Source organism: Piliocolobus tephrosceles, chromosome 11 (assembly GCF_002776525.5).
Source record: "Piliocolobus tephrosceles isolate RC106 chromosome 11, ASM277652v3, whole genome shotgun sequence".
NCBI classification, from domain to species: Eukaryota; Metazoa; Chordata; class Mammalia; order Primates; family Cercopithecidae; genus Piliocolobus; species Piliocolobus tephrosceles.
In genome coordinates this window covers 43,533,779-43,546,013 of record NC_045444.1, presented here as the reverse complement: position 1 = coordinate 43,546,013, position 12,235 = coordinate 43,533,779, and the positions used below count along the sequence as shown (strand labels likewise).

The 12,235-nt window shown below is 41.1% G+C and overlaps 1 protein-coding gene across 4 annotated transcripts in view; it reads left to right on the top strand.

The window, feature by feature from the left end:
• Positions 1-12,235, top strand: part of ACVR1 (activin A receptor type 1) — a 142,687-nt gene that overhangs the window by 49,806 nt on the left and 80,646 nt on the right. For 2 of the 4 annotated variants that reach the window (XM_023217406.2, XM_023217407.2), the window contains exon 2: positions 8,648-8,822. The exons of 1 other annotated variant lie outside the window; for it this stretch is intronic. The gene's annotated coding sequence lies outside the window, so the exon portion shown is untranslated. Of the gene's footprint in view, positions 1-8,647; positions 8,939-12,235 lie in introns of all 4 variants that reach the window. One more of the 4 variants, XM_023217408.2, reaches the window with a different exon arrangement.

Here is a 12,235-nt window from a genome sequence, read left to right as displayed (position 1 = left end):
TTTGCTTTTTTGCTTGTTACCTTGTTCTCTCTGCACAGTGGGCAAGCAGTTTCTAGACTAGCTTTAGAAATGCCTGTATGCTGGTGGGCACACAATAAATGGAACCAAACAATAAAAAATAGTATTGATTGTCTTTTGTTCAGTTTATTCTTGTTCAATCGTAATTAGGAAGCGTGATCTGGTGAAAATTTTTCTTAGGTTGGTAATGACATAAATACTTGCAGGAAGGTATTTGGTACTTTCTGCTACTGCTTTTAATTTAAGCCTAGGGTAGAAGTTTAGCCACTCAGTGACAGAGAAGTTTCTTTTTCTTTGCCAAGCTTATTAGCTTGAAATCAATCCCTTCCTTCCTTCCTTCCTTCCTTCCTTCCTTCCTTCCTTCCTTCCTTCCTTCCCTTCCTTCTTTCGTTTTCTTTCTTTCCCTCCCTTCCCTTCCTTTCTTTCCTTCTTTCTTCCTTTCTTCCTTTTCTTTTCCTTCCTCCCCTCCCCTCCCCTCCCCTTCCCTTCCCTCCCCTTCCCTTCCCTCTCTTTTCCTTTCCTTTCCTTTTTGTTCTTTTTTTTTTTTTTGACAGAGTCCTACTCTGTCGCCCAGGCTGGAATGCAGTGGTGTGACCATAGCCCACTACAGCCTCCACCTCCCAGGCTCAAGCAATCCTTCCCCCCATCACCTTCACAAATAGCTGGGACTACAGGTATGTGCCATCCATGCTTGGCTAAATTTTTGGAGATGAAGTCTCACAGTATTGTCCAGGCTTGTCTCGAACTCTTGGGCTTAAGCAATCCTCCTACCTTGGCCTCCCAAAGTGTGGGGATTACAGGCATGAGTCACTGTGCCCAGCCTGTTTTTTCTGCAATTTTAAACTTCATTCACGCCACAAATATTTAAATAGTCTGGCATGATGCTAGACCAGGCATTGGAGATATAGCAGCACATTGAATACACAGAGTTCCTACTTTCAAGAGGCTCCTCGTTGAAGTTTTGCTAAATATCTGTCTAGTGAAGGTGAATAGTACAGCCTAGGTGAAACAAAATGCCAGACACTCCATTAGAAAACCAGAAAATCTGGTCCTGGCCTGGTGGGTGGCAGTCTTGCGAACTCTTATAAAAGTGCCTGAGATCATGAGCTGATGAAAGCCTGTATAGTCTTATGTGTGAGTGTAATCACCAAGGATTACCACATTCCTGCCAGACAACAGTTACAACACGGATGTCTCATGGTAATGAGGAGAGCTGGAGTGCTGCTGCAGTGGGGTGTACACGCATGAAAGCTGAGCCAAACAGACAGAAAGGTGATCTGATTACCAGAGAAGTCTGATTCTGTTTATGGAGTCGTGTGTTGGGGGAATGGAAGACATGACCAGTTCCTCCTTTCTTCCCTTCCACTTGTTCTCAATCCCTCTTCACTCAAGGTGCTCTGATTCTTCTCTGAGAACCATTTGGAGATGTATATATGGCTGTAATAAAGCTACTTGGGGTTAGCCCAGGACAGCAGACTGGTTTCATGGAAGACATTTTTTCTTTCTTTTTTTTTTTTTTTGAGACGGAGTCTCGCTCTGTCGCCCAGGCTGGAGTGCAGTGGCCGGATCTCAGCTCACTGCAAGCTCCGCCTCCCGAATTCACGCCATTCTCCTGCCTCAGCCTCCCGAGTAGCTGGGACTACAGGCGCCCGCCACCTCGTCCGGCTAGTTTTTTGTATTTTTAGTAGAGACGGGGTTTCACCGTGTTAGCCAGGATGGTCTCGATCTCCTGACCTCGTGATCCCCCCGTCTCGGCCTCCCAAAGTGCTGGGATTACAGGCTTGAGCCACCGCGCCCGGCCCTGGAAGACATTTTTTTCTACGGATGGAGTAGTGGGGAGGAAGAGGGATGGTTTCAGGATGAAACTGTTTACATCAGATCACTAGGCATTAGTTAGATTCTCATAAGGAGAGTGCAACCTGGATCCCCCACATGCACAGTTCACAATAGGGTTCGCTCCAATGAGAATCTAATGCCGCGGCTGATCTGATCTAACAGGAGGCAGAGCTCAGGCCTAATGCTCGCTTGCCAGCAACTTACCTTTTGCTGTGCGGCCAGGTTCCTAAGAGCCCATGGACCAGTACCCGTCCACAGCCTGGGGGTTGGGGACCGCTGGCCTGGGGATTGTCATGAAACTAATTTCTCACTCAAGAATTGATATGACTCCATAGAACCACCACAGACCTGTTAACTGGGTGAAGGCTGATGGGACTTGAAAAAAATGAAGGACAATTAGAAAAATAGGGAGAAAGTGTGATGGATCCATTGGATGTCTATATTGAGCTACTAGCTGCTCTAAAAGCCTTATAGAAAGGCCTTCTGTGTAATTGGTAACATCAGTTAACCAGAAAGGCTGTGTTTATTTCCTTCCTAAACTGGTTAATCAAAGATTTCAGTGGGCCTTGCATAGGGAAAGAAATCAGGATAGAAAAGGGAGAGAGCAGGAATAGAGAGAGAGAAAGGAGTGGCTGGGTGTGGTAATCTCTCACTTCTATAATCTCAGCACTTTGAGAGACTGGATGGGCGGATCACTTGAGGTCAGGAGTTCGAGACCAGCCTGGCCAACATGGCAAAACCCCATCTCCACCAAAAATTAGCCAGGCGTGGTGGCATATGCCGGTAATCCCAGATACTCAGGAGGCTGAGGCAGGAGAGTCACTTGAACCTGGGAGGTAGAGGTTGCCGTGAGTGGAGATTGTGCCACTGCACTCCAGCCTGGGTGAGAGAGTAAGACTCCATCTCAAAAAAAAAAAAAAAAAAAAAGAAAGGAGTGAGTGATACGGGTTACTTATGAGTGAGGAGTGTATGTGTGTCTGTTTTTTGTGGAATCTGATCTTCTCTGAAGTCACACCTCATATCTGGTGAGAAGCTGACTTAAGGGGGTATTCTATTTTAGTCTGTAGCCTTCCTGTTTGGTGTCGGGATTTTTTCTAAGTCATCACCAGTGGAAGAATGAGTATTGGGCTGTTAGTCTTTCATGGTCTCTCTTTTCAGGCTTCCTGTGGAGCCCTTTGTAATATTTATTTCAAAGTTGCTTCTTATTGCTATTATTATTTTTGACAGGTCTTGCTCTGTTGCCCAGGCTGGAGTGCAGTGGCGTGAACATGGCTCACTGTAGCCTCGACCTCCTGGGCTGAGGCAGTTCTCCCGTCTCACCTTCCTGAGTAGCTGGGACTACAGGTGTGCACTACCATGCCTGGCTAATTTTTAAATTTTTTGTAGAGATGGGGTCTCACCATGTTGCCCAGGTTGGTCTCCAGCTCCTGGGCTTAAGCAGTCCTCCTATCTTGGCCTTCCAGCGTACTGCGATTATAGGCATAAGTCACCATGCCTGGCCCTAAATTGCTATTTTGATAAGTCAAAATGGTCAAATCTCAGCAATTGCATAGGATTCAACCTAATAATTCAACCCTGGTAATCATCACTTCTCTTCTTATAGCTGCTCCTTAAATATTGAGTTCACAACATTAGCAACCATTTGTTAGCATACACTGAGTGCCATGTACTTCATACATGGCGACTCTGCAAGGAAGTCATGACGCCTGTTTTGTCGGAAAAGATTACATGGGCCAGGGCCGGGATCCAACTCGGAACCCTTTGGTTCAAGCATGGAACTCTTCTTTATGCTACTATAGCCCACTCACTGCCTTTGTTGCCTCAAGTTTTCTCCTTGATTCCTTTACTTTATATTTCTGGCAGGAGTAAATGAATCTTTGGCTGGACAAATGAAAGGGATTTTGATGGATCACCAAACCACTTCACTTGAGGGTTTCGGGGTTACAGAGTGTAGGCAGATTATCTTTAGAAGTGTAGTCTGGTACTTAATTACACTCTGTAATTAAATTCTCCTCCAGAATTAAATTCTGGAGGAGAAAGGTGGTCTAATATTTCAGCCAAAGCATTAGGAAAACCCATCTTCACCGTATTTCCACTTTGGCCCGGTCTTCTTTCTAGGCTGTAAGGCAGACCTGAATCTTTTCCTTAAAACATCTTGGAGATTTTGTTTTTCCTCATGCTCTGCCCTCCCTCCCCAGCTTTTTTTTCTTCATTCTCTAGAAGTCTAACATATGATTCCTACTCTGTCTCTAGATGTACACCAGGAGAGAACAGTGTTTCTGTCGCAGAATTCCTTCTCAGGATTTCTTGGGAAATATATATGTTTTTCCAAATCCCTAGAAACATCACTTATGAGGTAAATGGGAAAAAGTGTTATAATTCTCCTGTGAGAATTGCATGAGTCAACACAATGACAGTAGAAAGAATTCACTGATGTCAAGCTGAAAGCAAGAACAAGGAAAAGCTGACTTGCGGAGTTGAAGGATAAGATCCACCTTTTTTGGAGCCAGCGCAGGATAGGAGCACGTGGGAGAGAATGGGTCATGATTTCTTCTCGCTGTTGCCATGTTAAAAATGTGTCTTTGTGACCCAATCTGCTACTACCATCGATCTGTCATGTTTGCAAATAAAATAAGTTTATATGCATAGCATACTGTATACACATCCTACTCTTGGTATTACAAGAAATAAATTTTAGAAGTAAACTGAGTCTTTAAATTGGCAACTTCAACATACGAGTCTGTGTCATGCTGTTAATTTGCTTGTAGATCTGAATGTAGGTTATTGCAGTGGTCAACAAAGTCTCTTTCTAAAGGGCCAGATAGTAAATATTTTAGGTTTTGCAAGCCATACGGACTCTGTTACAACTATCAGTTCTACCATTTCAGTGTGAAAGCAGCCATAGACTATACTTAAAATGAACAAGTGTGCCTGTTCCAATAAAACTTTTATTTACAAATCCAGACTGTGGGCTGAATTTTGCTCGCTACTGGCATAACATCCAATAATGTTCACTGGCATTTTCCAGGATCTTAGTATTTGCTATAGGCTACAATTCTTTGTAAATACTACTAAGTATGATAGTTCCCATTTAGCAATGTTTTTGGATATCTATAATCATGAGTAAAGAATGAAAGTATTTTAAGAACAATATATTCTGGAGAAATTCCTGGAAATTCGCATTTCTCATGGTCATTCACATTTTCTTATGCATAATTTGGGAACAATATAAACTCTCAATTTCATTGTTAGGGTTAAGTCAGACAGTGCAAGTAATGTGGTTAGCACAGTTATAGAACTAAGAACTCACTAAATGATAGCTACTATAATTAGTAACTAGATGGGAAGTATTTACCCCATTTCATGGAAAAGGAAACTGAAACTCAGAGGTTAAATGATTTGCAGAGGTCACATTTAATAGGTTGGAAAACTGAGTTTGGCTGCTTCCTAAGTCTATATTCTTGCTACCATATCCTGCTTTCTGAAGTAGTTCTGGTTAATGGCAATTCCACAGCAAGATACACCATGGTTTATTTGGTTTATGGACTGGGTGAACAGACAGGGAGAGTATAGAATGGTTCTTGAAAGGGTAAGGATTTGCAATGTTTAGAAGCCACAGTTTCTAGAAGCCAAGGATATGGTTGTAACGAAAGAGCTGAGAAAACTTGTCTTGATTTTTTTTTTTTTCCCTGTTGCTTAGCTGCTGTGTGGACTGCCAAGAGCTTGTTTGATTTTAAGCGTTTTTTATGCTTGCCTCTTACTCAGGTCCCATCATATTGCAACAACTTTTAAGAAACTATGCATGTTCTTTTAAACTGGATTACAGAAAACTGTACTGTAATGTTAAATGCCCAAAATTAGAGTTAGAAAATTGGACTGGATTTTCCTTCTCCTTCTTCATTGTCATCCTCCAACCCCCTGCTCAGGAATGTGCCTTTGACCCTTTAGGGTCAGACTTTTACACAGCTTGATTAGCTGCCAAGAATTGAAACTCCATTGCCAAATAAGTTGGCAAATTTTTGGAAAAAACTCAGCTCAATGAATGGTTTTTGAAAATTTGCTAGAGTTTATTATATAGATATTTATTTCATGGCACTAATTTTTGTTTGTTTGTTTGTTTTTTTGAGACAGATTCTCCCTCTGTTCCCCAGGCTGGAGTGCAGTGGCGCTGATCTTGGCTTAGTGCAACCCCCACCTTCCAGGTTCAAGCGATTCTCGTGTCTCAGACTCCCGAATAACTGGGATTACAGGTGCCTGCCACCATGCCCGGCTAATTTTGTATTTTTGGTAGAGACAGGGTTTCACCATGTTGACCAGGCTGGTCTTGAACTCCTGACCTCAGGTGGTCTACCCGCCTCGGCTTCCCAAAGTGCTGGGATTACAGGCATGAGCCACTGCACCTGAATAATAGCACTGATTTTAATTAGTGAGTATATCTTTTTGGGGAGTTGGTTTTTATATTTTCAGTCCCTCTTGGGGTTTTGAACACAACAGTTTTTAGCTATCTTTCAGGTGTGCCGAGCTTGCCTATTGATATGAAGGGTATTTGTTGGGAGATGGGTGCCAAGTAGAACATTTGAAGAGTTAAGTATCCAGTTCAACACGTTATTTGCCCTTTTACCAACCTGGTCTTTCTTATAGTACACCACAGTTTTGATTTCAGTCCATGGTTTGTTTGAGAGCCCAGTGAATTTTAAAACAAATGTTAAATTATATTTAACTTGGAGATTTAGTTAAACTCTTGAGCACCAAGTATATGCTAAGTATCGTGAACGAGGGCTAAACACTGAAGAATAATATGTGATCTTTATCTAGTTTTGAATTGGTTTTGAGAAACCCAGTGCATGGCAGGGAATTAATGCCAGGTTGTTCGTCATATAGAATATAAATACCAGGGGAATTAGAAAGATCTGGGAAATATAAGAATCTTTAGAGAAGACTGGACAGAGGCAGGGGAACCCAAACACTGTCTTGAAGGATGAGAAGGAATTCCATGCAGTGAAGATGATGGGGCTGGGATGTTGGATGGCAAATTAGAAGCACCTTTATCATAAGGAAAAAAAAAAAAAGTCTCTGATTTTTAAAAAGAGAATCAGAAAAATACGTACCGGTGTTTATTTTCTGGTTTATCTAAACCCCTTCCCACCAATACAGTAACTCTCACTTAAAAGACATGGTTGACCCTAGGCAGGACAGCTGAACACTGGCCTCCTCTTAAAATGCAGTTAGTCTTTGGCAGAGGGGAAAGCAGCTTTAGTGTGACTCTGCCAAATTTCCCTGGCCCCAGCATCTTGGAAAATACCAGTATTTCAACAGTTTGTTCTGAAACTCAAGGGTTTGTGGGTGCAGCTCAGCTGATGAGTTTGTTTTTAAGGATGCCCACGTTAGAAATGCATTTTTGCTCTTTAACTTTGCTAAGTGATTGCTGAAAAAGACAAATTTCTGGTTGACCTCTCTATGGAAGATAGTTTTACATGTCTTATTCTTACTGCGCCTGTTATATGTCTAGATTTTATTTTCAAATAGATTGTGAGCCTCAATTTAATTTGAAGTGAGGAACGGTTTGATAGTATCTGTAAAACAGTTCCCCTGAATTCCAAGGTGGATGGGAAGATTTTTCCCCATAATTATTGCGGAATGCTGCATTTGGGGCTTTTTTTCTGCTTAGATTTATTTACGTGAAGGTTTTCTTGGCAAAATGTTCCTTGAGGTTAAAAAAAAGGTGCTGTTTTCTGAAAGCAGTAAGTTTTTCAGTGTTTTGTATTACTTAACAATTTGAATGGGAAAGTTTGGTTCTAATAAAAATTTCCTCTTCCTTTGGTTCTAATAAAAATTTCCTCTTCCTTTGGCAAATGTTGATGTTTTTCAAGTCTTCCTAAAGGAAAAGGGGGCCTGGGTGGGTTTTTGTTTTTTATTAGTTATCTAGAGCTCCGCTCCTCTTCCCTTCCGCTTTGTGCTCCTTCCCCACCATTGTTTTATGAGCCTTTGAACCAGATCTGTCTATGCCAGAGATTGTTGCTTGAAAATAGACCAAAATCAGATGTATTTGAGTAGATATACAAGAAATTGGTTACTCTGGTACACTGGATACCTCTAGGAGAGGCCAGGGATGTTGGAACGGGAGGAAGACTTTTCATTCTATAGTTTGTACTGCTCAAACTATTTTTTTTTTTTCTATTTTTGAGGCAGAGTTTTGCTCTTGTTGCCCAGGCCGGAGTGCAATGGCACGATCTCGGCTTACCGCAACCTACATCTCCTAGGTTCAAGTGATTCCCCTGCCTCAGCCTCCCCACCAGCTGGGATTACAGGCATGTGCCACCACACCCGGCTAATTTTGTATTTTTAGTAGAGACAGGGTTTCACTATATTGACCAGACTGATCTTGAACTCCTGACCTCATGATCCGCCTGCCTCAAATGCACATAATAGTTAGTACATGCAGAGTCAAAATTTTTGTTTGATTTTTGTGTGTGGCAAGGGAAGGAGAGGAAAGGGCTAGAGTACGTAGTGTATAGGCTTTAAAGGAACTTGATTTTGAAATGTGCCGACTGCAGATCTTACTGTTTTTTGTGTTGTTTAGAAAAATATTGGAAGACCAGTATAGATCCATGACCTTCACACTCTTCCTATCAGTGCTTTCAAACTTTTCTGTACTTGCTGCACTTGTAGATGGGCTTCGTTTTGTGGCACAAACTGAAAGATGTGCCAAATGTGCACTTCCTTTAGCCACCACATTCACAACTACTGGATTTTCTTCTGCTTAGCTGGTTTTCTTTCTTCTTTCCCTCTGCAGCCTGGAGCATTGTTAAGCCTCACACTGCCAAAGTGAAAGCTGCTGGAGAACTCATAATCCCAGGAACGCCTCTTCTACTCCCCGAGTACCCTAGTGACCAGAGTGAGAGAAACCCTGAACGAGGGCACGCAGCTTAAAGGACTTTGGGCAGATGTGACCAGGAGCCTGCGTTAAGGTAGCTGAGTCAGCTTTACCCAGGAGCTCTCAGAGCGCCGTTGCCAGAACCAGCAGTGCAGCCACTTCAACAAATCACTTCTTTTAATACTCTTTGGCAGAGATCAAGTCTACAGGGTAAATTCTTTGCCACAAATGATTATTATTATTTTTTATATGAATCCAACATAAGAAAGTTAGGACCAGCCTAATAGTTCTTAGTTCTGACGTTGCTTTCATAGTAGGCTTTGTTGGGTGGATCTGCACAGCTATTCTTTAAATTTGGCCAAGTGTTTCAGATAAATACTGCCAATGTTTCCCTACCTATAAAATGCCCCTGCCATCCTTTTCACCTTACAGGGCCACTACATTAAGTTTTTCTTTTCTTTTCTTTTGTTTTTTTTTTTTTTTTGAGGTGGAGTCTTGTTCTGTCACCCAGGCTGGAGTGCAGTGGCATGATCTCGGTTCACTGCAACCTCTACCTCCCGGGTTCATGCAATTCTCCTGCCTCAACCTCTTGAGTAACTGGGACTACAGGCACGCGCCACCACACTCGGCTAATTTTTTTTGTATTATTAATAGAGATGGGGTTTTACCATACTGGCCAGGCTGGTCTCGAACTTCTGACCTTGTGATCTGCCTGCCTTGACCTCCCGACATGCTGGGATTACAGGTGTGAGCCACTGTGCCCGGCCCTAATTTTTTCCTTTAAAATAGACCTTATTTCTTTTAGAGCAGTTTTAGGTTCACAGCAAAATTGAGCAGAAAATAGAGTTCTCATCTATCTCCCCAACGCCTCCCCTACTGTCAGTATCCCACACCAGAGTAGTACATTTACTACAATCAATGAACCTACATTGACACATCATTATCACCCAAAGGCAATAATTTACATTAGGCTCAATCTTGGTGTTTTACATTCTGTGGGTTTGGACAAATGAGTAATGACATGCATCTACCATTATAGTATTATACAGAGTAGTTTCAGTGCCCTAAAGATCTCTGTGCTCTACCTATTCATTTCCCATCCCCACTGGCCCTTGGCAATCACTGGGCTTTTTACTGTGTCCATACATTTACCTTTTCCAGAACTACATTTTAATAATACATTTCCCATGGAGTGCTTTGAAAGCATAAAGAAGCCTTGAGTCAGGCATGGTGGCTCATGCTTCTAATCCCAGTGCTTTGGGAGGCCAAAGGAGGAGGACCGGTTGTGTCCAGGAGTTTGAGACCAGCCTGGAAAACATAGTGAGACCCTGTCTCTACAAAAAAGGAAAAAAAAAAAAAACATTAGCCAGGCATCTTGGCAGGTGCACATATTCCCAGCTACTTGAGAGGCTGAGGCACATGGATTACTTGAAGCTGGGAGGTTGAGGCTGTGATCTGTGAGCTGTGATCGCACCACTGCAGCCCAGACTGGGCAATAGAACAAGACCTTGTATCAAAAACAAACAAACAAACAAAAAACCAAAAGTCTCGCTATCCAGGATGAAACGATATTAAGGGTGTGATAAGTTATGGGGGTAATATGTATACTTACTTGGAATAGAGTCAGTAAGATGTTTCTGTGAGGGGAAGCCTGAAGTGCAAAATGTTGATGTGTGTGTCTTTCTTAATTTAACATTTGAGTTGCTCAGATATGGTTTGAACCATGTATGTGGAGACAGAAGCAAGGAATTGAGGATTAAATTCTGCCAGGGTTGGTCTATGCAGCCTTCTTAGATTTAATACTTTTGAGGAAAGTCTCTGATATGGCTGTTAGGTGCATTCTTTTTAAAGGAAAGTCCAATGTATTATTATAAAACAGTCATTATTATTATTATTATTACTATTTTGAGGCAGGGTCTTACTCTGTTGCCTAGACTGGAGAGCAGTGATGCAATCATGGCATGCTGCAGCCTCAAACTCCTGGGCCCAAGGGATCCTCCTGCCTCAGCCTCCCAAGTAGCTAGGACTATAGATGTACATAACCACACCTGCTAATTTTTGTTGTTGTTTGTTTTTTTTTAAAGACAGGGTCTCACTCTGTTGCCCAGGCTGATGTTGAACTCCTGGCCTCAAGTGATCCTCCTGCCTTAGCCCCCTGTAGCTTTATATTTTATGTAAAAGTTAATATTGATTATTTCATTTCAGATAATACAAAACAGTATAAAGTATAGCCATATATAAAGATAAAAATTCTTCCCTACTCTCTTTCACCTTTGGCTACAATCTTGGAATATAAACTTTCCCATTTATAAACCTTTTCCTATACAGATATTTTTATACACAAACAAATATGCATGTTAATTATGTTAAAAATTGGTGGAACATGAGCGTACATTCTATTTTACAACTTGCTTTTTGGCTTGACTTGGTATATTGTGGATATTTTTCCTTTTAAGCAGAATTTAATCTCAGGGTGAGTAATCCCTGCCTAGTGTCCCTTATATGGCTGTAACGTAATAATCACCAGTTCTCAAGTGAGAGGTTAGTCCATAATTTAAAGGGGGTAGGCAAGAGGCCTTTCACATTATGGACAAAACCAAGGCCATGACTGTTGACATTGGACTTTTGGTCACTAAGGATGTGTATTTTTATTTTTGAAGGCAGACGATGCACTGCTTGGGGTTGTTACCAAGGTGTCAGTTTTGGGAAATTTTTATTTTTTGGAGGCTGTTAATATATTAGCATAGTTGTTAGTTCTGGCTACCATCCTTTGAGCATTTTGAGACACTTTTATGCCCATTTAAGGTGGTGTGAGGTTGAATTAGTTTTAAGAGGAAGTAATGAAAAACAGAGATGGTAGTAGGAGACAAACTTTATTTTCTGTATATATTTATTTGAGGGAGAAGTAGATGATGGCTGTAATTAATTGCTACCCCTGTGATAATTATGAAACAGGGTTAAAATTCTTCATAGTTTCCTAATGTGGTTAACAGTATAATAGGTAAAAAAATGGCAGTTTAATGTGCTTTAATTTGCATTTTTCTTAGTTTGATTGAGATTGAGCATCTTTTCATGAGTTTAAAAGCCACTTTTATTTCTAGTTATCTTCTTTCTATGTTTGTGTTCATTGTCTATTTTGCTGTTGGGTTATGATTTTTATTATCAAAATATGACATCAAAATTATCAGTCCTCCCTTTTTATCCTTGTGATATGTGCTATTTATATTTTTCTCAGTTGGCCATTTATATAGAAATAATTATTATTTTGTTGTGCAGGTTATTACACATTTTATAGAGTTAAAATTGCCAATTTATTCAATCAACAATTATTTATTGAACGCCTCTTGTGTATGAGAACTTGTTCTAGGCAACAGGCTATACAGTAGTAAAAAAGCAGACAGCAATTCTTGCTCCGCAGCAGAAGTTACATTCTTACTTACATCGGAGGAAATGGTCAATATCATAGTGTTGTAGTTAAAAGACCTCCTTTCATTTTTAGATTTAAAG